Source organism: Anoplopoma fimbria, chromosome 8 (assembly GCF_027596085.1).
Source record: "Anoplopoma fimbria isolate UVic2021 breed Golden Eagle Sablefish chromosome 8, Afim_UVic_2022, whole genome shotgun sequence".
Taxonomy (NCBI): Eukaryota; Metazoa; Chordata; class Actinopteri; order Perciformes; family Anoplopomatidae; genus Anoplopoma; species Anoplopoma fimbria.
In genome coordinates, this window is record NC_072456.1 from 8378090 (window position 1) to 8402913 (window position 24824).

Sequence of the window (24824 nt, forward strand, 5' to 3'; positions counted from 1 at the left end):
AAACTCTGAACCCCAAATTGCTCCAAATGATTAAACCAGTACCTTGAATGGTTGCTACGCAGCCTTTGGTTTGCAAATGTGTATGGTCAAAAAAGAATGAAATTGCAAAGTGCTTTGAATAAAAGCCCTACATAAATGCAGTCCATTTTATTCAACCATTTACAATAGCCGATGACGCTGCTTCTTAAGTACAAAGATGGCCAACCAACATTTTAATAATGAGTGCATTAGTGTGTATTGTAAAGGTCACCAGTTAAGTGCTACTAATTACTGCAACAACCATTATGTGTACTACTGAAGATCTGACTGCTATTAAAGCTATGACTATTACAACCACTACTACTAATACTGTTTGTCTATTGCAGAAATCAACCACTGTTACAACCGGTGAAAGTATACCATTAAAAGTTACATGCCTGTTATGAATAGCACTCTGTTATTTTATGGCATCCTCGCATAACTGTAATGCTCGCATTTTCAAGTGTTGGGAGGTACCGTAAATTAATAAAAATTTGCCGCTGCTATCAGAAATACGAGTGCTCCGTTTTTTGATGACAAGCCCACCTCTTCAAGTAGTGGTCCTCCTCAATATTAATAATGTTTGTGTTAAGATCATCCAGGTTTATGTCTTGACTACCAATGATTCATTATTATCACACTTGTTTGATCATTTTGTGGCCATGGTTTAGGTTGTGCTATGGCCAATTATATTCTCATGGTGATGTTTGTTTCCAGCATAGACTGCATATAAGAAGTGGATGTAGTCACAATGACGTCACCCATTGGTTTGTGGACAGGCGTTTAGAAGCTTTGAGTTCGGTATTTTGGCCATAACCATCTCGGATTATTGCAACCACAAAGGACATTAGAGGGTGGAGAACAACCGGAGGTGGAATAAGACATTTTTAGGCGTCCAAAATGTTACAATATGAACTGAAAACACACTGTACGAGGGTTAAAGTTGTAAGTTGCCCAAAAGCATACCCTGATTTATCGTCAATTTAACTCCAAATGGGACCGTAATTTACAAAATGAACATTGTGTTGTATTGAAGAAGACTTGAAACTAAGGATTGAGACCATAAAGTTGGGTCTACTATGAGGAGTTAAATAACTCAAAATACATTACTGTAACATTGTAAAAACAAAGGAAACAAGTCAAATGTCCTGATTTACTTTTCTAATTATATAACTGTTGTATGTAATATGTAGAGTAGGACATTTGGTGGCTCAGTATGCCTTTTGATCTGCTTTCACACAAAGACGAGGATACACTTGGTTCTCCAAGCCGACTCCAAGAGTTTGTTTTTTCCAACCAAGTGTGACACTCTTGGGACTCCCTGTAAACTCCCTGCTGCTGTCAGTGTACTGTAAGCGCCCTCCAGCTATGTGGCTTTGTGAAGTTGAACCATGGCGCTGCACTGTACAGGAGGACTCCCTTACATAAGTAAGCGCTGACATGAATGTTTTAAAGGGCGGTTCACCAACAAGAAGAAAAAAAGAAAAGTTTTGCTAAAGTTTAGTTTGTGAAATTGCATACAAGGAAGTTGATTAGCCTTCTATTTGTGCCGCATAAAATATTCAATTACTACATTGGTAAAAACTCAAGCAGTGTGTCTTTCCAACCAATTACCCAGGAAAACAATATATTCCACTTCTCCCTGTTGTCCCTAAATTGTCCCTATTCAGCACATTCTGTTCCACAAGGAGAAACCATTGAAGGTTAAATTCCATTTACCTCCACCATTGTGGGATGGTGGCACAAGTTCCACCAGGGAATTTCCCCACAACCTTAGCTCACAATCTGCAAATGTTTTTGACCTCTGAATTACTGCAAAAATCCGATTTAAAAAAGGTCTGGTGTTCAAGGCAACGGTTCCCCCAAGTTGTGGAATTTAAGATTCCAAATTGAGGAAAACAGAACAATCACAGATTAGGCTTCGTTATTTGCAGTCAACTGAAAAAAAAAAGAGTAATAATAATATTGTTCCATTTTAAACTTGCTGCTTAGGGTGTATGAGACTTTAAGCAGTTCCAAACACAGTTCACCTACAAAAGAAGGCAGAATGCATCCAGTCTACACACTGACAGGTCTGAAGCTGCTGCTGCTCAGCCATTGCACTTCTTTCACTGTGTTCAATTTGAGTTTGGCATAAATTTTCCGACCCTCAATTCAGGTGAAGAACCCTTGGACACTATAAAGCCTGGGTCCTTTTGGGTATGACGTGACAAGCTTTGTACACCTGGTTTTGGTGATTATCTGCCTTTCTTCTCTGCAGATCAGTTAACAGCCTTTTTCAGGTCCCTCCAGAAAAGTTTGTTTGGGTTCAGAACATGGCTGGGCCACTCAATGACATTCACAGAGTTGTCAGGACAATGACCCCAAGCACACTGCCAAGACAACACAGGAGTGGCTTAGGGTCTTTGTCATGATGCAGGATGAAACTTCAGCGCAGTCTGAGTTCCTAAGTGCTCTGGACCTGGTTGCATTAAGGATCTGAACTTTACTCTGCTCAGCTTAACCCCCCAACCTGACCAGGCCAAGCTTCCACCATTTAAGAATTGTGGAGGATACCGTGCTACTCTCAGGAACCCTCAAGGCAGCAGATTTTATTTTTTCATATTTTGTGCGACAACACAATCATATATCTGCTCCCTGCATGCAGGTATTGGACATCATGACTTGGGATTTGCTCAGAAATGCATTGTCAGCTGTGAGACCTTATATAGACAGGTGTCTGCCTTTCCCAATTATGTCCAATCAATTGAATTTACCACAGGTGGTCTCCAATCAAAGGTGATCAAGAGAAATGGGAGGCACCTGAGCTAAATGTCAAGTAAAGAGTTTTCATAGTTATGTCAGTGTGATACTTCAGTTTTGTTATTTTTAATACATATGCAAAACTGTTTGAAATCCTGTTCTTATTATCTTTATGGGGTATTATGTGTAGATTGATAAAGGGAAAATGATAAATCGCTGCAAATCTCTCAAATTCCCTGTTTGTGACAAGACTAAAAGTTGAGGCTTTTTTCTTTATCACTAAAGGTTAACAGTATTCTACTACTGATGTGTTCTATTTTGAAGTTTTTAAGGTGTCATGGGGCAGACATATTTTCCTGAGAACCTTTGAGGCAGCAGGGGAGTTTTGTATTCCACTTTGACTCTCCTTGAGCCAGTTCTACATAAGCAGGATTTGAGAGAGATTCAACTGCAGTGGCCTGTGCAGTGTGGATGGCAGTCCCCCATCAGGTGGATGCATGATGGCAGACAATTGCCATGGCAGTGGGTTTATTGGTTTTAAAATGTCTATCAGACGGTAGATTTATTTGAGGCAGAGTGCAAATGAAATGGAAGGAAACAGACTCATACCATAAAACTGGCCTTTTGTGTGTGTGCGTGTGTGTGTGTGTGTGTGTGTGTGTGTTAATGTGTCCCTCTATATTTGCCAACATTTGCTCCAAAACTACCCAGTGCAACTCAGCACCTGTTTTAAACAGCCACGGAAAGCAGTGAGCGGCGACAAAGAGTTGCTCTCAGCTCTCATGCCAGGTATATCTTCTGTCTTCCCCTCTGGCACACTAGGTAGGCATCCACCTCCCATCATGTTCCTCTGGCATTCAAAGTTAGATTTCTGCAGGAAGTCGTGCCAAGCTCAGCTTCTCATTGGCTGTTCTTTGGAAGTGCCAGCAAAGAAACCACGTTAAACTAACCAGCTCCAAAAGTCTCAACAAGTTAATGTAGGAATTAGAGGAATGAAAGAGTGAATTGATTTTTTTCTTACTGAATTAATCTGTTTCTGTACTTTTTACTGTAAATTACACAGTCATGTCTTCATTAGCTAGCAAAGCATGATTTCCCTTATCACGTTTGATGTGTTGCTTGACATTTTTGAAACCTGTTGACTTTTGTGCAGCCCAATGCCAAGCTAAGCTAATTTATTGGCTGGCCTTCAAAGTATCCAGCTAATTATTAACTCTCTCATAGCTTAATGTAAATAAATCACATGAACTATTTAGAGGAGGTTTTTCTCGAAAAGGTGATCATGGTTATTAAATACACTACTGGGAATGTAGGAAGTTGAAGGTTACTTGGAAGTAGATATATGCATGTTTTTTGCATAAGAGCATCACATAAATAGCTGACAAGGGCAAACAATATTAAAATGGCATTAATACTTATCTAATCCATTTGAAGAAATGAATGGAAATGCATAACAAATGCCTGAACGAAAAAAAAGAAAACATAAAAAGAGGAAACAAAATCATATGCCAAGGTCTGCCTGCATTTCCTGTTTTGCCTCAGTGTTTCTCCTCAGCTCAGCTGGCAGGCAGTTGGGGACTGAATAACTATTTATATATTTCATTTTTTGACAGGACGGCGATCATGTTATGCCATGAACAGGTTTCTTTACATATTAATTACATCTACCAGCTGGTGCGAGAGAGGATGGCTCCAGATACCTAGCCCAAGCGGACTCATTAGTTTTTACCCACAGATCTTAGCTGCTGCAGCATCGCATACTCATGGAAATGTAATATGGGATTTCAGTTCAGTGCTTTTGCTCTTACTTCATAGAGCTATTACTGCAACTACAACAACACCACTGATTTTACAGCAACTATGCTTGTTACTACCCCCATAGAGGGAGCAGAAGATTGTTTTAACTAACAATACTAAATTACATAAAAAAATCTAACAGAAGCTTGGACCAAATTATAATTCTTGCACTAATGTCAAACAACTCATATGTAAAAGCAACATAAAAAACAACCTACAGACAGAAAATATTTAGTAAGGGACATGAGCCAACATAATCCAACATTTACAGGCAGATGGCGGGGCGTGGGCTTCATCATTCCTAAAACTTCATCTGACTTCAAAATGCAAGACTTTTTGAAAATATCCTGATCAGTGATTCTTTGTATATCATTTCATTTTCTGTTTCATAACACAGCAGATGCTGATGTGATTATGTTCCAGCAGAGCAAAGTGGAACTACTTTTTTCTGAAAAGTATTTAAAATTTATGAAACAGCTTTCCTGTTGAGGGTTATTTTTTTGGGTTGCATCCAAACCTGGTGAAACAAATAAGAAAACACTACTTTTATAAACAAGATACAATTCAGAGAGGGAATTCCTCCAGGTTAGACCAGGTCTTTTTTTCTTTCAAATAATTCACAGATAAATTTCCAAAAGACAGTAAATTGACATTTAGCAACTCAAAAATCTTTACTGTAATTTTGCGCAGGTCCTTCTAGGGTACAGGTTAAGGTTTAGTTACCTGTAATGTTATTTTGTAGAATTTCAATGTTCTTACACTTCCATTTTCCATATTGTAAGAGATTGTTTTCCATTAAAATGAACCCATTTTATCAAAAGCATAGATATGATTCATTAAAAGCCTTAATAAGGCAAGTTTACTGTATGTGATAGGTAAAATGCAGGCGAAGGTTATATGATCAGCTCTCCATCGCCTGCACTTCAGACTAAAACATTGCAGATGATGTAATCAAGCCAGCTCGGTTGCTATGCTAGCTGGCTCGATCCACCTAGATTAACATGGACTCAACTGTCCTCTGTTCTGGAAATTCAGAAATTTGCAAGTTGAAATTGACTCGAAACCTTGACAAACATTTTTTGTGACTGCATTGTTTAATTTTGTTTCCTTTGGAGTGACCGTGGAAACTAGATACACATTTAACACACACGATCTCATTTCTCCAGTTGGTGTTCACCAGTATTACATGCAATAAAACAGAGAGAGAAAGAAGAAAATCCAAATCCTGGAGTATTAGATTGTTGATGCATGCAGGGATATTTGTTGTCTGTTTCTGACCAATCTTAGGATCAGGAGTGGTCAGCCATCCTCCAGCACCTGCAGGGACCAACTGATTTCTTAGGCCAATTTTTTTTCTTTCCGTTTTCTGGTGTGGGAGGAAATTTGAGCAACTGAACAAAACTTTTCTACAGAAAGAAAGTTCCAGGACTTAGATCTGAGGACCCTCTTGTTGAGTACACAATAGTACATCAATACCTAAATAGCCTGGAGATAAAATCATGACAATCCGCATGAGGGGTGTACAGTAAATGGCTGACAAGTGAGTAAATGTGCTCTCTCGCCCCAATACGAGTTTTATATTCCAAGAGAAAGTGTTGTTTTTTGGATGCATGTTGTGTACGAGGCATGAGGCATATGTTGTGTACAGCTGGTGGTACTCTAGGGGGTTTGTCTCCGCCTAATGCACAGCATGCTTTCTGCTCAATATAAACGAGGCAGCTGCAGATTCACCTCCGTGCGCAAGACCATAGTAGGCTAACAGCCCACAGACATCATGGCAGTCTCATCCATTTTCCTTTCCCAGATGTATCAGCAGGTGTCAGTTGTTTTTTGGGATTCCAGATAGGTCTGAGTGATAGAGTATGAGCATTTATGAACATATTTGGAAAGATTATCACAATTATAACATCACATAAATGTGCTCTTAAGCCAAGAATGTGTGACTGGATTTAAAGATTTGCCATTGTATCCTCTGTCAATTTGATTGTTTGAATAAAAGACAGATCATTTGAAGGATTTCTGGTTGTTTGAGGAGGGTCACGTGGCCTCTCACCACACACCACATCCAGGCTCTCTGCATGACATTTTCCCAGGTCCCTTCCATATTATAATGTCACAAGACAGATTTCCTAATATAAGCTAATATAAACATTGTGAAGACATTATTGGCAGCATTAGCCTTTGATTGAATGGCATTTAAACATCTGAGTGAGAGTGGTGAATCAGAGGGGTAGGACTTGGCAATGTGGTAAAAGAGAAATTCCCTTTGAGGACGGGTGTTTCATTTATACTTCTTTAGCAAGGCACAGAGCAGCAGCAGTTGGCAAACACACTCGAATACACACACAATTTAAAATGTACATTAACACATGTGCACACAAAAAGCAGTGTTCGCTTACTGCTCAGTGTGGCCAAAAACATTGTGTTCTCATTGCCAGCTAACTTGAAGTGGCTCATCATTACAGCGTATTGGTGAAGATCCAGACCTCATTCCAGCTTACTAACAATGTTTGACAGAATGCTGGTGTATTCCCATGAGGGAGGGATTCAGATGTCATGTGTGTGTGTGCGTGTGTGTTGTCAAATTGCCTCCATTTATTTTGGTTTACAGAATAGTTTCAAACTGAATCTGATGTTTCTAACTGCTTCACTCAGCGCCAGAGAAATATCAAATTCTAAAGAGCATGAATAGATAGAAAATATGTAAGGCAGACAGTTCAAAGGGAATAAAACAACAATGTATGCATTTAAATGAACAGTAGGGTTGAGATGTCAATATGAGGCACTTTGGAGTTTATTTCCCTGTTGATCTATATGTCTTTACAGGTGCATGTTTTCATCTTACATTCCTCCAACTTAGTGGTTAGTTCTATCAATACAATGGAGTCAGGGTGAAATGTAATTAGCACATTTGTCTTACGCTTTAGGTTTCTGTCTGTGCTATGACTCAGGGCAGCTTTTAATCTCCTGCAAAGCTGCTTTGGATCATATGTGTTGCCTCTGATCTTGAGCTGCTTTTGTTTGTTTTCACATAACCGCCGGAATGGCTTCACCGCTTTTTTTTTTTAATTCACATATACTTCAGCCTCTGCTTTGTCTTGTGAGTTCCTCAATGACAGAAGCATGGATATGGGCTTATCACTTATAAACAGCTCATCTATAAACATGGAGCAAACATTTATATTATTCCATTTGACAGGGTAATGTTTCTCGACGACACAAAATTCCAAAGTCAATTTGCATGCAGTATCTGCCTGTTGCACACATATGAGTTTGAAGCAGGTTGACATTTTTAAATAGAATCTGAATAGATCCACAGAAAACTGATGTAACCATTTGGATCGAAGTAAATGGTCATGTCTTGAGCTCAAACTCATGTCTCCTCATAGTGTGACAATGAACATGACTCACAGTGTGTATATACTTATTCCCTTTGGCAGTTTACACCCACAGCCAACTAAACTTAGTACCAAACTGGTCCCTCAGTGATGTTTTGTATGAAATAATTTTCTGGAAGGTTGAGCTGCACATAAACTTTGGGATTATATGTACAGTACAGTCTGGAAGTAAACTAATTTAATCCTCTCTCAATTTCACTGTTGCATGAGCTAAGCTGTCACAAAGTTAGCCCTACACATAATGTTGGGCAGCTGTGGCGTAGTGGAGAGCAAGGTAGTTCTCCAATCAGAGGGTCAGTGGTTCAATATCGGGCTTCGGCAGTCAATGTGTCCTTGGGCAAGACACTTAACCCCAAGTTGCTCCCGAAGGCTTGCCATCGGTGTGGACTGGATGTTGCATGAATGTTAGTTAGAGTCTGATGGTGGCACCTTGCATGGTAGCCTGTCATCAGTGTGTGAATGGGTGAATGATATGTAATATACTACTGATTGTAAGTCGCTTTGGATAAAAGCGTCTGCTAAATGACTGTAATGTAATGTTTGTCCCTCGTTTCAAACTGCCACATCATGTGCTGGTATTAACAGTAAGGTTTTTTCAAGAGCAATTTGGAAAAGCCCTACCCGTAACAAAAATGTGATAATTGGTAAAGAGTTGGTTTTTAGGGCAACTGGCTATGTTCCCCTTTGGATCAATAATGCACACCCAAAATTGAAACTCACTCAGCCTGAACTGGAGAATGAGTTTACAATCTAATGTCGGTTGGGTATAAAGATGCATCCCAGTGGCTCAAAAGCTATATGAAAGTGAAATTGAACATGACTCCTGTCTGGCTGCTGAGCTTATCCAACTCATTGTATGCGTGGAGGGGCTTCATGATAAATACACAGAGCAATAACCAGAGGAAATCAAATTGCCACTTTATGGAGCTGTATGGCGCAAAATCTGTTCCCATATTCTGTTTAAACTGCAAGTAATACTACCAACTTCACAGATTCAAGTGATACTTTGAAACTAACTTTTTGTGATTTCCATTTGTTTACTTCCACTCTTACATAAATGCTGAACTTATATGACGGACAACTGAAGGTGTATCACTGATTCCAACTGGAGAGATGCAAAAGTGGTTGTGCTAGTAATAATAGGCAAAAAAAAGAAACTTCAAAAGAGTTGCAAACACAGATATTTCTGTGCCCTATGTGGGCCTAAGCTCTGGTAAAAAAAAGGAACTATAGGTGACATGGTAAGTATAAAACTCTCTTTCCACTTTCAGTTTTCATCAGTCAACACATTCAAAGCATTATTGATACAAGAAAATGTCACAAAATAACTTTCTTTCCCTAAGAAGGCCAGTCAACTCTTTTTGGAAAGCAGCTTTCCAACGCAGAGGGAATACAAAGTTTCCATGAGGAAAATAAATGTTACACCGGTAATACAAACAAAGGAGAGAATTTCTGCAAATGCAGACAAAAACAATGACAAAAAAAGGAATTGCATTTCAATGGCTAAATGCCACAGGGCATTTCTTATTGCAGTGCCATGATTGCCCACTGCCCAAACAGAAGTTTCTGAGCTGCCTGTGAGATTGTTTAGGTATAGTGGCCACAGTTGGTATTACAGGTCACATAGCCAGCACTGGCCAAAATAACACACATAATTGTTACACATTTTGTTATAAACAACCTACATTTTACTGAGCTTCAAAACCATCCCAAAATTATTCTTTGTATTAGAAACAAATGATCAATTGGGTCCCAAGAGAAAGTTTTCAGTTTTTCTCATACATCTATGGAGCACAGTTTTAAGCGGAGACAATCCTGCACATCACCTTCATCTAATACATAAGACTGTCAACATTGTAGGCCAACGGGGTAATATGAAACTCATTATCAAATAGTGTCTTCTGCGTTACACATGAAATGCATGCGTGGACCGGATTTATTTATCTGATTCCTGTGAATCCCTTGTGTGTTAGGGTTAGTTTGAATCTCACACAGGATGTACAATCTCAACTACTAACAATGAGATATGCTATCACAGATTGTAAATACATGGAAAGGCTATCGCTGAAAATGTTGGCCAGTATCAAAAATGTGGTTTGATGTATCAAGTTTCATGGTTCAGATTTGGGTTTTCAATTAATATATTTTTGCTTGAATTCATAAAATAAGTAATAACCCATTGCTGGGTTACTCCATGTAAAAACAAAGGAGAAAACAAGCAAAAGTGGTAGGTGAAGAGTGTGACTCTTCTAACAAGCTCTTACAAGTTATATAGAACGAGACACACTGCTGGCCTTGGGGCTATTTTCAACTCCAGCACAGACCCAGTCGATGCATTACAGTGAAGCCTGTCATGAGTTCTCTGTGTTGGCCTGCGTGTCTCACTAAGGGGTCTGTGTTGCATGTGCCATGAGGTAGCCTCAGTGCGGGAGTCTTGAATAGAGCTCTGAGCTCCAGGCTCACTACATTCACTCCCTGTTCTGAAGGCCTGACAGTCCTATTAGGACTGAATGAGGAGGAATTTGCCTTACCTTGGCAAAAGATCTCTCATAGCACCTGACAGCTATGGCAGCTCGTCATGGCAGCTTGCTGATGAGAACTTTGCAACCCCCTTCTCCCCCACCTGAGCCACTGCCATCTCCAGCCCTCCACTCCTCCTCTTCAGACCTTCATGTGGAGAACTGAACTTTTCTATTCACTATAAGAACAACAAAATCGAAATATAAAATACATGTATCCCTTGCTGCGAAAGGAAGGAGAGAACTGGATCTAACAAGGCAAGGCATCGAGGGGGGTTGAGTGACGGGAAGAAGTTGAAAAGCACACAAGCAATTTAGAATTTTATATTCAATCTCCCCCTTGTGGAAACCCAAAACTACACTCCTGGCATCTCATTTTTTTCTGGCTGACACGTCATGTAAAATGATCAATACAAACGTGTCACCTCCAGCCGACAGGAGAGGAGAGATGGAACGACAGGTAACTCCAGGCACAACAATCAGTAAAGCCTGCAAGTCTGGTTTACGAGTTTTATTTTCAATTGTTGCACTTGATTCAAAGGCTTTGTTCAAGAGTATGTCTCTCAGCCTTATATGGAGCATTGTATATTTGGAAAAATAATGCCATTATCAATGCCAAACCCACAGGAAAAGAAAGCTATTTTCTTGTCAATGTCACAAACAGTAACACCCCACGTTGCTTTTACCATACAGGCTACTTTTATAACAGTGTCCTGTTGATGACAGCTGATGACAGCTGAAACAACTTGTTTGCGGCCGATGATGCCAATGAGCTGCTGAATCTGAGAAGTTACACCTCTCACAATCACACGTCAAGCATGAGATGCAAGACAGTCGATGAGTCACCAGGAAGTGAAACACAAGAAAGAGCTCCCAGAGTGTGAATCGGTGGTGGCCATCTGGCAGTGATGAGCAAGTGCCCCCTTCGCCTCCTCAACCTGTCGACTGGGACCAACAGAGGCAGAAATCAGTCAGATGAAACTGATGTGGACATCAGGTGGAGGATCCACTTACAGCTCGTCTCGCCTGAGCTCCCTTTGACTGCTGGTGCACTCCGATACGCTGCCTTGCCTCTGCAAGACAGTTCTATTTCTTCAACCTCCTAAAGGTGTTGAGCAGTGACTAAACACTCCCAAATGACCTTATCATTTGTTTTATTATTTCAGCCATGGGGTGGGTGGTGGTAGCCAAGGTGGCAGATAGACATATTCAGAATGGAGATTAAGTGAGAATCGCACCCACCTCATGGGGGTTCGGTGCTCAGTGATTATGCAAAACCTGTAAAAACATCCCTGGCTCAAAAGAAAGTGAACAAGGGATGCTTTGATCATGCTGCTGAGGTTACCTTGACTTCAAGGTCACTCTCGACATTCAAATTCTTCCTTTGTTCTTTATCATGGCTTGTAAGCAACACCTATACTGAAAGAATTATCAGAGCGCGGGGCACTGGGATGGCAGCAATATACAGAAGGCTGTATATATGGATTTTTTTTCTGTAACTGACAGTGAATAGTCACAGTGCCATCATATTGGGATATACTAATAAAGCTGAAGAGGCATTACATTTGCAAGCAAAACGATGTTTGATTCATTTGTTTCGTGTGAATTACTGTAAATCCAAGGCCTTTTAAATAATGAGTGTGGTAACTGCCGGGTTTTGAAATAGCGAGGGGAACCTTGGCAAGGAGTGTTGAAGGTAAACTCAGCCACTCCAACCTATCAAAATATATTGTATTGGCATTACATGTTTAAACTGATCTCATAGGAATGCTGACAAATAGCACAACATTTTAAGGATATTAAGAGCAACACATTTTAGGTTTTTCGTGTCATGTTACGCAAGGTTTGGTCTTACTTATGTTTGGGGATGCGAAGTCCCTGAGCTAGAAATACCCTAATTATGAATTTTATATTTTTCTAAAAAGTGTGCTTTAACACTTAATTTTGAATTTAAAAACTTAATTTTAATTTTACTTTCACAAGTTTTGAGGCAAAACAACTCAATTCAGGTTGACTGCTAGACAAGTATCGTAACCGGAACTGTATATCACACTTGAAAGGGCGGGACATTCAACTTTGGACCAATCAGTGTCCTTGGAGCCACTACAATTGCAAAGTTGTTCAGTTAGTCATATTATTCCCATAGTATTCTCATAATAAATCCTTTTAGCTTGGTTGCACAATCTTCTCATAAATGGGCTACTTTTCTGCTATCATGTGTCACATTAAATATTTGCTTACTAAGCACGTGCTGTAGAGGTAATACGGAATCCATTATCCACAATGTGTTCCATTTATGTTCAGTCATATCATGTCATGTTTATTTAAGCCTGATAACACAAATAGAGTCTCAGTGGGCAGGCCAACATCATAATTGATTCCCGACCCAGTCAAAGCTCTTCAAAACTGGAAAGAATGACCACACCAATTTGTACATTTCTATCAACACATATGTATGCACATCCATAGACAGACACATCATTCTTCTACACATTTTCAACTTTCATGCACATTTTAATCCAGTAAGGTTTTAAAATGGTGTCTATTTACTGTATTACACATTTGAAAAATAAATAAATATCTAGCACACATGCTAAAAATATATATTCAGAATATACCTTATATGATCATGGCAGATATACAGTAGTTGAGTCAGTTTTTTCATGATTTATATAAACGCACTTAATGAGGTCTTATGGAAGAAGAATTACAAAAGTAGGTACAAGAAATGCTAAACACTGCAGAATTATGCCAATGTAATTACACTGCAATACAATCTGAGGGTACCGCCATCTTTTATTTCTAAATGAATGGTAGTTGTTGTGTCTGCACCTCATACAAGCACATAACTGAAACTGTAATCTCTTCAAAGTACACACCATAAATCTCCAATCTGCTAATAAATCAGTTATCCAAACAGAAATTAGGATTTAAATATCTATTACAACAGATTAAAGGTGGTTTTAAATTCTGTCCAAAGTGGTTTCATGCATTTGGGGTTATGTACCCTTGATCAGATGACAACTGTCAGAACTGGAAATGTAACCTGCAACCATGACCAATGACTGACATGCAAACCCTCTTTTCTGCCAGGTAAAATCAACATCTGTGTCCCGTCTCTGTGACAGACAGCATATGAAGATACATTAATGAGACATCCATGTCCATCCCTTTTATCCTCAGTACATGATGCTTGCTGCAAAGAAGGAAAAGGTTAGGGGAAGCCGATTGCTGCTAAAAAGTCTGCATCAAACATTAATGAAGAGGATGATTCATGGGATGGGATGATTCAATCTGTGTATTATTAATAATGACATTGGTATAGTAAAACTGAGTGAAGGACACCGTCTGGGGACAGAGCGCTTTAGAAGCCTCAAGCTATATTACTGAAATGTCATGAATTATTGTTATATTTTCAGTGAATTATAATTATATTTTCAGACTTTATATATATATACTCACACACATGTGAGTTTGCAATGTTAAATATAAAGCCTGAAGAGTGAACAAAGCTTGAATTCAAGTGAACAGGTGGCAGCAAGAAAATCTATGGGGATTTTCAGCTTAAATTAGTTTTTTTACAAACTAATACCACAAATATTAAACAAAAATCATGTGCTTATGAAAACAATGTGCAGCTCAGAAAGAACTGGGTATTAGAACTGGGTATTATCTGGATAACATCAAATATCATAGATTACAGGAATATAAATTAAGCTTTAAGGATTTATCATTGCAGACCATGTCTCCACAATCTTATTGAAACTAGTTGTTGGTTCAAACTTTTTAAACTTTATACTTTTATATCTGTTTACATTTTCCTGATGAACAATTTTTTGTTTGCAGTTGTGCAATGACTGTCCTCTCTAAAAAGCAAAGGCTGAAGTTGGATGATGTTATAACCTAACACACCAAAACTTGTTTAACCATGATTAATCCCAAAGTTGGCTATATTTAACCACACTGATGGTTGTGTCAGAAAGTCTTTGCCAGGCACTGAAATGTCCACATACTTAAACACAAGAGGATGCTGGGATTGGATAATTTCCTTATAAACCCACATTTTGTTCAGTGATGATGTTTTTCAATTGTCCTTTTTCAATAGTTGTCCAAATGCGGTTCATCCCTGTGTTTGCGTAAATTTATGGCCTAGCTAATTTATCACCACTTTTATTTTTGCAACTAATCCACTCCAGTGCACAAGTTATTCTTCTCTTGTTGTTTTGGGTATTTCGGACAGTTGACAAACAACTTCAGGAGCATTAACATTCAACCTGGAATAGAGCCAACCCTGATTTGCATGTAGCCAATGAAAAGCAAGCATATGTTCAGATTTGTGATGTGTCTAATGAAGACGGATATGTTGTCAAGTGAAAATGAAAGTATATTAAGTTGCATCTGATTCTTGTCCCAATATGAGACACTTTAAATGATCAGTGATTGGGCCAATATTTGGCCAATATTAAGTCGGACGTCCTAGACGATGATCATGCAGAACCCAAACCCAAAAGGGACACTATGTCTTCGTTTGGCAATGTTATTAAAATATGTATATTGTTTCATGAGACAATCACTGTGAGCACTGTCAGCCTTTAACGGTGTGTACTCTTTGTTTTGTGTGCCCGACAATTCAGTTACTCAATGGTACAAAGTGGGTGCTGTTCCTTCAATAGTAAATTACCATAGTGACCATCTGACAATACAATTATAGATGTTTATTGATAAATATCAGTGTGCATAATATACTAAATATGATGGTGGTAAAGTTTATCTGTGAAAGCAGAATTTGGATATATTCACCGAAGGACACAAAGACACCAATATTGACTACTATGTTCAACTCCATCTTCTCACTGCTAATGTAATTAATTTCACAAATCAACGACCGAGATATTGAGGTTCGTCTGTCTTAAACCAATTCAATTATCTACCTAATCTAACAAGATGAAGGAGAAATCAATTGAAACGTATTACTGCAAAGCAAGGGGAGGAGATATTTGGTTTCCCTTGCATATCTTGAACACAAACCTAATTGATGTTTATCTGTGTTGATTTTTCTTTCTTTTTTTATTAAAAGCTTAAATAAGCATGTTTCTCTAAAGCCAGGAGATCCATGAAATATGGGAGATAAAAAGACAGAAATCTTAAATCTAAAAGTTGACATTCTCAAGTCAGGGGAAAATTACTTGAGAATGTGTTTGTTGTTTCACGTTTAAATTATACACCACCTGCTTTGTAATCCAATGCATGTACTACAGAGGTGTAGTAAATTCTTGATTCTAAAATGAATAGCAATGTAGACGTGAACGATTCAAAAGAAATGAGTTGGTAGTGCAGGAAGAATATTTGATTAATATATAATTTGTTTTGATATACCATACGATTAAATTGATAAATTAAATTAAATTGATTACTGCGTCATAATTTCTGCTTTTTAGATGTGCTGACTTCAATAGCAGTGGTCTGTCCACCCAGTTTGTCCTTGACGAAAATATTTCAATGACTACAAAAAGGCCACTCAACCGACAGCAGATTTCTGCCAGGTGTATCGGCAACGACTACTGCTGAAATGTTTAATTGAATGAATACAAACCACAATTTCCACCCATCTAGCAGGTTAAAGTTTTCACTTATCCTGTGAGTTATCTGCACATCTACTGGACGGATTTGGTACAGACATTCATGGTCCTCAGGTGATCAATATATTATTGACTGAAGTTCGCCACCATAAAGTTAAAATTTGTGTTTTTTTAGTGAAATGTCCAGACAACTATTTAATGTATAGCTATGAAATCTATATGCCCCCCTAAGGATAAATTGCAATATTGTATTGTAACTTTGGCAATCTCTTCCCTTTTCATCTGGCACCATCTCTTGTCCAATTATGATCTACTATTTAAAGTTATGTATCAGTTTTAACTGCACTTTGTGTTTAGTGCCAATTAGCAAATGTTTACATGTAAACATGCTAAACTACGATGGTAAACGTTAGACCTGCTAAACATCATCCCTCTTATTTAAATCTAAACATCCTACTATTATGTTCTTCCTCTTTCTCGCTCTCTCTTTCTGTACTTCTTTCTTTGTCCTTACTTACTTACATACTATCTTTCTTTTCTTTCTTTAGATATAAGTCTTGACTAAAAGCTCCCCCAAAGATTACACTTCTATGTTTTATGAATTTATTGGAGCAGACATGCTCTGCTTCTACTAACTCTAATGATATTTGCACTCCTATTCATACTGGCGGTCTGCCACAATTCAGCTGACTTTCATTCATCAAAGGGCCGTCTGCACAGGCCGCACAAACTGAGCAATAAGTCTTTAAAGTGACCCAAATATTATAACACCAGGTACCCTTCCAACATTTTATTACGCTACAACTGACTGGCAATGTTTCTTTGGGATGATTTTATTATGAGGAAGAATTCCTGTGTTGCCAACATTAGAGCTTGTAGGCTCCTGGAAACACACCACTAGATTGTTGTAAAATGATTTTATAAAATGGCCAGTTTCTTTTCAGTTGTGTGCATGCTTTACATGAACAAAACACTGGACATGTAAATGGGGAATGTATTGATTTTCATCCCATGCTTGCTAATATTGAGGATAAAAAACATTATTAGGATGAAGTGATTGGGTGTTTAGGTAAAAGCAATTTATCATCCCCTTTGACCTCCATCCCCAATCAATACTTTCAATTTGTGCATTGATCAAAGCAAACAGGCTTAATGCGAGGGCTAAACAAAATCTTACAAGGGTCACATTAAAAATGCAAGGCGTGGAAGATATCTCAAGTGCCCTGACTGGATGTGGTCCAAATATAATATTGTACCCCTGCAGCAATTATAGGGATCGCTGAAAGGGTGGAGACTGCAAGGAAATTAACTCAGGATCAATCTTAGCACTTATCAGGATATAAGTGAGTCGGCTGAGGTTCAAGGAGACTTTAGGAATCTGTTTGGCACCTGACGTGGTGCAGCTCTGGCTGGGAGAGGTGGACTGCCAATTACACTTGACTTTTCTGCCCTTTTATATCATGTTGTGACTTACCTTATTTGTACCTCAAATATACATTTTTGAACTTACAGTACTTCATCAACAAACTTTCATGGACTCATTCGTCACTGATTTCCCTTTTCTGTAAATTCTCTAACAGGCATTTTTTATCATCTTCCACTTTTGTATTTTGTAGCAGATCCCACTATTCAGCTACTATGATACAATCTGTATTCAAAGTCAATGAGTGATGAATATCCATCCATCCATCCATCCATTTCCTTCCGCTTATCCGGGGCCGGGTCGCGGGGGCAGCAAGCTAAGGAGTGTCCTCCAGACGTCCTTCTCCCCAGCAACACTTTCCAGCTCCTCCTGGGGAACCCCGAGGCGTTCCCAGGCCAGACGAGATATATAATCTCTCCAGCGTGTTCTGGGTCTACCCCGGGGCCTCTTACCAGTTGGACGTGCCTGGAAAACCTCTAAAGGGAGGTGTCCAGGAGGCATCCTGATCAGATGCCCGAGCCACCTCAGCTGGCCCCTTTCGACGCGAAGGAGCAGCGGCTCTACTCCGAGCTCCCTCCGGATGTCTGAGCTCCTCACCCTATCTCTAAGGCTGAGCCCAGCCACCCTACGAAGGAAGCTCATTTCGGCCGCTTGTATTCGCGATCTCATTCTTTCGGTCACTACCCAAAGCTCATGACCATAGGTGAGGGTTGGAACGTAGATGGACTGGTAAATCGAGAGCTTTGCCTTTCGGCTCAGGTCCTTCTTCACCAAAACGGTCCGGTACAACGCCCGCATCACTGCTGACGCTGCACCGAACCGCCTGTCCATCTCCCGCTCCATTTTACCCTCACTCGTGAATAAGATCCCGAGATACTTGAACTCCCTCGCTTGGGGCAGTGACTCACTCCCAACCCAGAGGGTGCAATCCACCGTTTTCCGGAAGAGAACCATGGCCTCAGACTTGGAGGTACTGACTCTCATCCCGACCGCTTCACACTCGGCTGTGAACCGCCCCAGTGCGTGCTGAAGGTCACGTTCTGAAGAAGCCAACAGAACCACATCATCTGCAAAAAGCAGGGATGCGATTCTGAGGTCCCCAAACCGGAAACTCTCCTCCCCCGGCTGCGCCTTGAAATCCTGTCCATGAAAATCACAAACAGGATTGGTGACAATGGGCAGCCCTGGCGGAGGCCAACACAACTGGGAACAAGCTCGACTTTGTGCAGCACTGGGAACAAGCTCGACTTTGTGCCGAGTATCCGGACACAGCTCTCACTTTGGTCATACAAGGACCGAATGGCTCGTAGTAATGAACCAGGTACCCCATATTCCCGCAGTACCCCCCACAGGACTCCCCGAGGGACACGGTCGAAGGCCTTCTCCAAGTGCACAAAACACATGTAGACTGGATGAGCAAACTCCCATGCACCCTCCAACAGACCTGCAAGGGTAAAGAGTTGGTCCGCTGTTCCACGTCCAGGACGGAATCCGCATTGCTCCTCCTGGATCTGAGGTTCGACAATCGGACGGAGCCTCCTTTCCAGCACCCTGGAGTAAACTTTCCCGGGAGGCTGAGCAGTGTGATACCCCTATAATTGGAGCACACTCTCCGGTCCCCCTTTTGAAAATGGGAACCACCACCCCGGTCTGCCACTCCACAGGCACTGTACCCGACTTCCACGCGACAGTGAAGAGACGTGTCAACCAAGACAGCCCAACAATGTCCAGAGCCTTTAGCATCTCTGGTCGAATCTCATCCACTCCTGGCGCTTTGCCGCTGAACAGCTTTTTAACTACCTCAACGACCTCCGCCAGGCATATGGACGAGACTTCCCCTGAGTCTTCAGACTCTGCCTCTTCCACAGAGGACGTGTTGGTCGGGTTCAGGAGTTCCTCAAAGTGTTCTTTCCACCGCTCGACAATATCCCCAGTCCGGGTCTGCAGTTCTCCCCCTGCTGAGCACAGCCTGAGAAAAGCCCTGTTTCCCCTTTCTGAGTCGTCTCACGGTTTGCCAGAACTTCCTTGAGGCCATTCGAAAGTCCTTCTCCATGGCCTCTCCAAACTCCTCCCACACCCGGGTTTTTGCCTCAGCAACCGCTGCAGCCCTTCTGGGCAACCGGTACCTGCCTGCTGATTCAGGAGACCCCTCGGCCAACCAAGCCCGAAAGGCCTCCTTCTTCAGCTTGACGGCCTCCTTCACCGCTGGTGTCCACCAGCGGGTTCTTGGATTGCCGCCACGACAGGCACCGATTGCCTTCCGACCACAACTCCTAGCAGCAGCTTCCACAATGGAGGATTTGAACATGGCCCACTCGGATTCCATGTCCCCAGCCTCCCCGGGATGCACGAGAAATTGTTCCGGAGGTGGGAGTTGAAGACCTTGCGGACAGGATCCTCAGCCAGACGTTCCCAGTTCAGCCTCACTACACGTTTGGGTTTACCGGGTCTGTCCGGCAGCCTCCCCCGCCACCTGATCCAACTCACCACCAGGTGGTGATCAGTTGACGGCCGCAGGTCTGATGACACAACTACAAAGTCGATCATAGACCTTTGGCCTAGGGTGTTCTGGTACCAAGTACACTTATGAACCTCCCTATGCTCAAACATGGTGTTTGTTATGGACAGTCCATGACTAGCACAGAAGTCCAACAACAAAGCACCACTCGGGTTCAGATCGGGCAGGCCGTTCCTCCCAATCACACCCCTCCAGGTTTCTCCACGTTACCCACGTGAGCGTTGAAGTCTCCCAGAAGAACTATGGAGTCCCCAGTCGGCGCCCTTTCCAGAACACCACCCAAGGACTCCAAGAAGGCCGCGTACTCCGAACTGCCGTTTGGTGCATAGGCACAAACAACAGGCAGAGACTTTCCTCCTGCGATTCCCAGTCGCAGAGAGGCGACCCTCTCGTTCTCCGGGGAGAACTCCAGAACAGCGGCGCTCAGCCGGGGGCTTGTGAGTATCCCCACACCCGCCCGATGCCTCTCACCCTGGGCAACTCCGGAAAAGGAAAAAGTCCAGCCCCTCTCCAGGAGTTTGGTTCCAGAACCGGTGCTATGCGTGGAGGTGAGCCCAACTATATCTAGCTGGTAGCGTTCCACCTCCCGCACCAGCTCCGGTTCCTTCCCCGCCAGAGAGGTGACATTCCACGTCCCTAGAGCTAGTCTGTGATGCCGGGGTCAGCACGCCCAGGTTTCCGCCCCAGCCTGCCGCCCAGCTCAGATGATTGCACCCGACCCCAATGCCTATCCCTGCGGGTGGTGGGCCCACAGGGTGGCGGCATGATGTAGCTTTTTCGGGCTGGGCCCGGCCGGGCCCCATGTGCCAAGGCCCGGCCACCAGACGCTCACCGGCGAGCTCCCCTACCAGGTCTGACTCCAGGAGGGGGCCCCGGTTTCCCTATTCCGGGCGAGGTGCCACAACCTTGCATCGTCCGATTCATTGGGGTTTGGTGAATCGCTCTTAGTCTGACCCCTCCCCCGAGACCACTTTGCCTTGGGAGACCCTACCAGGAGCTATTGCCCCCGACAACACAGCTCTCAGGATCACTGGGGCACACAAACCCCTCCACCACGATAAGGTGGCGATTCATTGGAGGAGGTGATGAATATCTTCCATTTAATTCTGCTGGTACTCTACGCAGCTCATATTCCCAGCACTCGTACCTGCCTTGCATTGTAAATGGCAGAAGTCTTGCTTTGATCAGTTGCGTCAGACAATAAACATCTCAAATTTAATTCTAAAAGATGAATGCCCTGATTGGCATCAATGCCATGATTTTCAGTCTACTGGCATCGAATTTCCTTGGCATTTTTAATCATAATACCTATTATAGACTCGAGGGCATCCATGGTTATTAAGAATCTCTTAACACACCTCTCCATCTAAATCAATGTGGTACATTGTGATGTAAATTACCGTTTGGGCTTCAGGTTCTCAGCTGAGTGATTGAGAGTTTAGGCAGTCTGAATCATTTGCCAGGCCTTTCTAATGGTAGCTCATAATTTCACAGATCAATGAGCATTATCTATAGCAGTAAAACAAAAAAAAGTTAAATTTGAATTGGGGCCAAACTCAATATTCCAATCCCATTGTTCAGCAAGGACACGGCCTTTTGAATCCCACTGTGCTGCCAAGTACCACCTTTGAAATACAAGATATCTCAGTGTGTTGTTTCTTAAACCACTTGTCTGATATTCCATCTGAATTGAGATTTTGCTTCGCCTCATTTCTGGGACCCTTTGTGTGCTCACCAAGACTCGCCATGCCCAGGGCCACAACTGGTTTGAGTTAAAGAATTACTTTGTTTGTAAATAAACACTATATCAGAATACAAAGCACAGTGCACAGAGGGAATGATGTATGTGGGGTTAAAGGTAAATTTGACATTTAACTAAAAGTAACAGATTAACACGTTGTATGTTCCAGGAGTCTTCACTGGTTGCATGGCAACCTCAAGGTGACCTGGACTCCAGTGACTGCTTTATTCCTCTTTTCCCAGTCTTTGTGCTTTGTTTAGCAAATCGTCTCTTTACTTTAGTTTAATTCCTAATAGAAAGATATGTGACTGACCTCCGTCTTATTATGTATCTCTCAGATAGAAAGTGGATTTCCAAAAATGTTTGTCTATTCCAGCAACATCACTAAAAAGAGTAAGCAAGGAACACATGTGCTCAGATGATCAAAGAGACAACTGAAATAAACATCCATCACAGTTTACAGACCAGCCCCATGGTCCCAATGCCATAGTTTGATGTGTACATAGTTTTCCTCCGGAGAAATTTATAACCAGTATTTTAGGGTCCCCTTGGATTCAGTTTTTACCTCTAAATGAAGATGAGATGGCTAAATGATTGGCTTGTTCATCAACTGTCTGATTGTCTGACCACCTATGTTTTTTTACTAGCAAAGTCATTGTGTTCCCAAATCTCAGCATTTAATTTCCGAGTGCAATGTAGTATTAACAATATAAATGGTGGTCACTATGAAAATGAAGCTTAAGCTTTAACAAACCTAGACTACCCTTTAACAAGGTGAGAGTTTAATACAGCCGTGCAACTCACACCAGTTAGAAGTCACAGTCAAACTAGTGAAGAGTTATCGAGTTGATATCTAGCTTTATAATGTTTCAGCTAGTGGTAAAACCATATTTATGTTCCTGAAGAGACTCTGGTGTTCTATTGTAGAACTAGAAAGTTAAGGCAATAAGGTCATTGATTGATAATGTCCCAAACCTATACCGCATTATGTTAGAGCAAAGCGGGATGGATACAAGTTAACTATCATACAATCTGTAAACTCAGCATAACATTTTAAGTAGCTGCAAAAATCACAACACCCATCCAAGAATATCAAGTGGTTCGGCACAAGACTCGATGTGGCTTTCCCATCCTCATAAAGAGTTTAAAGAGCATGAAATTTAAACACAGATAATGGAAGCCTGTATAATTATGCTCTTGTCTCATGCAGAGGTGCCTTCATTCCTCTCTTTGCTTCAGGCCATTTCTGATCCAACACCAGCATCCAGAATATGAAAAAAGGGAGGGTTCTGCAGTGTGAATGCAATTTGCAGCTGGTGAGTTCGTCCTTCGATACTTGCCCAAAAGACATGAAAGGTTAAGCTATTATGATCTGCACAAGGCAGATAAATAGAGTCCTGCTGGGCAGAGAGAAAAAGAAAACAACACTTTTCTTGGAGATATGTTTACTGGAGCTTCAGGGCAAGCATGTATAATCTGGGTTTAATTCAATTAATATGTTGCCTCAAAGTATCCAGAGCAAAAAACACTGCTATTTATTTGTACTACGAGATGTTGCATATTAAATGATGCAGCTCATTGAGCTGAAATCTGGAACGACATAACCAAGATAAAGTGAAAACATTCACTGATTTGAGTCGGTGCTGGTAATTCAGATTTATAGACATACTAGGACTAATAGTGGACCTTGAAGGAGGATCCATCACCAGTGGCATGTGGCATTGATGGCCTGGGAATGTGAGGCGCTTTTATGGACGCTTTATGAGCAGGCTGTCTGAGCTTTTTGAAAGCTGCATCACTCAGGGTGTCAAACAAAAGTGGTCTCCATGTATTCACGTACAGCATTCCTCCTCTAAGCCTGACCAGTAGTAATCTGTGGTTCACACACAACACACACATTATCCAATATCACCCAAGGCTCTAACCATCTGGTGTACAATCACCCTGTGAATACTGTGTTAAAAACCATAAGCCTTTCTGTTATCTTTCCTTCGCATTCTGCCTTCCCAAGAAACGATACTTGTTAGCTAGAAGACCCAATGATGTCAGTGCAAGGAGAGCTGGCGCATCAAAGAGCCAAATATTGTGGTGGATGTCTACGAGACCCTGTTGTCTTGAAAATCCAACCCTGTGCTTTCTCCCATAATGCCTTAAAAAATAACTGCAGTAATTGCAGCAGGGCTTTTGTTTTTCTTCGCAGCAGAAATAATTGTGTTTACAAACGGTTGCTGGAAATTTGAGACTTGAGAGAGTTGCAAGGTCAGATTGGATATGACAAGTGCAGAATTCTTCTTTTGTTTAAGGGAGAATTGCCTTTTAACACCAAACATAATGTGTGTAAACATCCTCGTAGACAAAGTCTGTTCCAGACCAAATTTCAAAAACATCTGTTGGTTTGTTTATCGCTCACAAACAAATTAGCGAGACAAGAAAGCATGAGGCAAAAGTATCTCATCAATATGAAAATAACCTTACAAAAACACCACAGTGTCTCAAACATATGGCAAAACTTCTACTCAAGGAAATGATATCAGTCAAAATTCATCAACACAGCCTTGGAGGACAGGTCAAATGGGAATTAACTCTTCAAGCAAAGAGTGCAAAATTGAATTCATATTCTTGTAATCATATGCATGAGTAAGATCCGTGTGTGATGAGCATGGAAACTGGGTCTCAAGAGCTTTTTAAACAACAAACTTTAAATACAAAGATTACACTTAAACTGAACATCATCTGTGAGAGAAATAAATAAGACACACACACAAGCTCAGATGCACACCTTCTCTACAAACACAGATGTTAAATATATTTGGTTTCATATCTTATGAGAACTATAAAATAGAGTAATAAGAAGAGCATCCTCTTCGTGACCAAGAGAATTCAGAGTGCGGGTGGGTACTGCCTATAACTCTTTATATAAGCTAACTTTTTATGGCACAACAAAACCCACAAAAGAGTTTGACTTGAAGATGGCGAGGTGTGTCTTGCCCAGCCAAACAGCACAACAGGCCTTTGTGATGCTTTTGGCATCACAAGCAGCTGGCAAGATGGGGGAATAAAATCATCCTTCATAATTTCAGGAGTTGGGC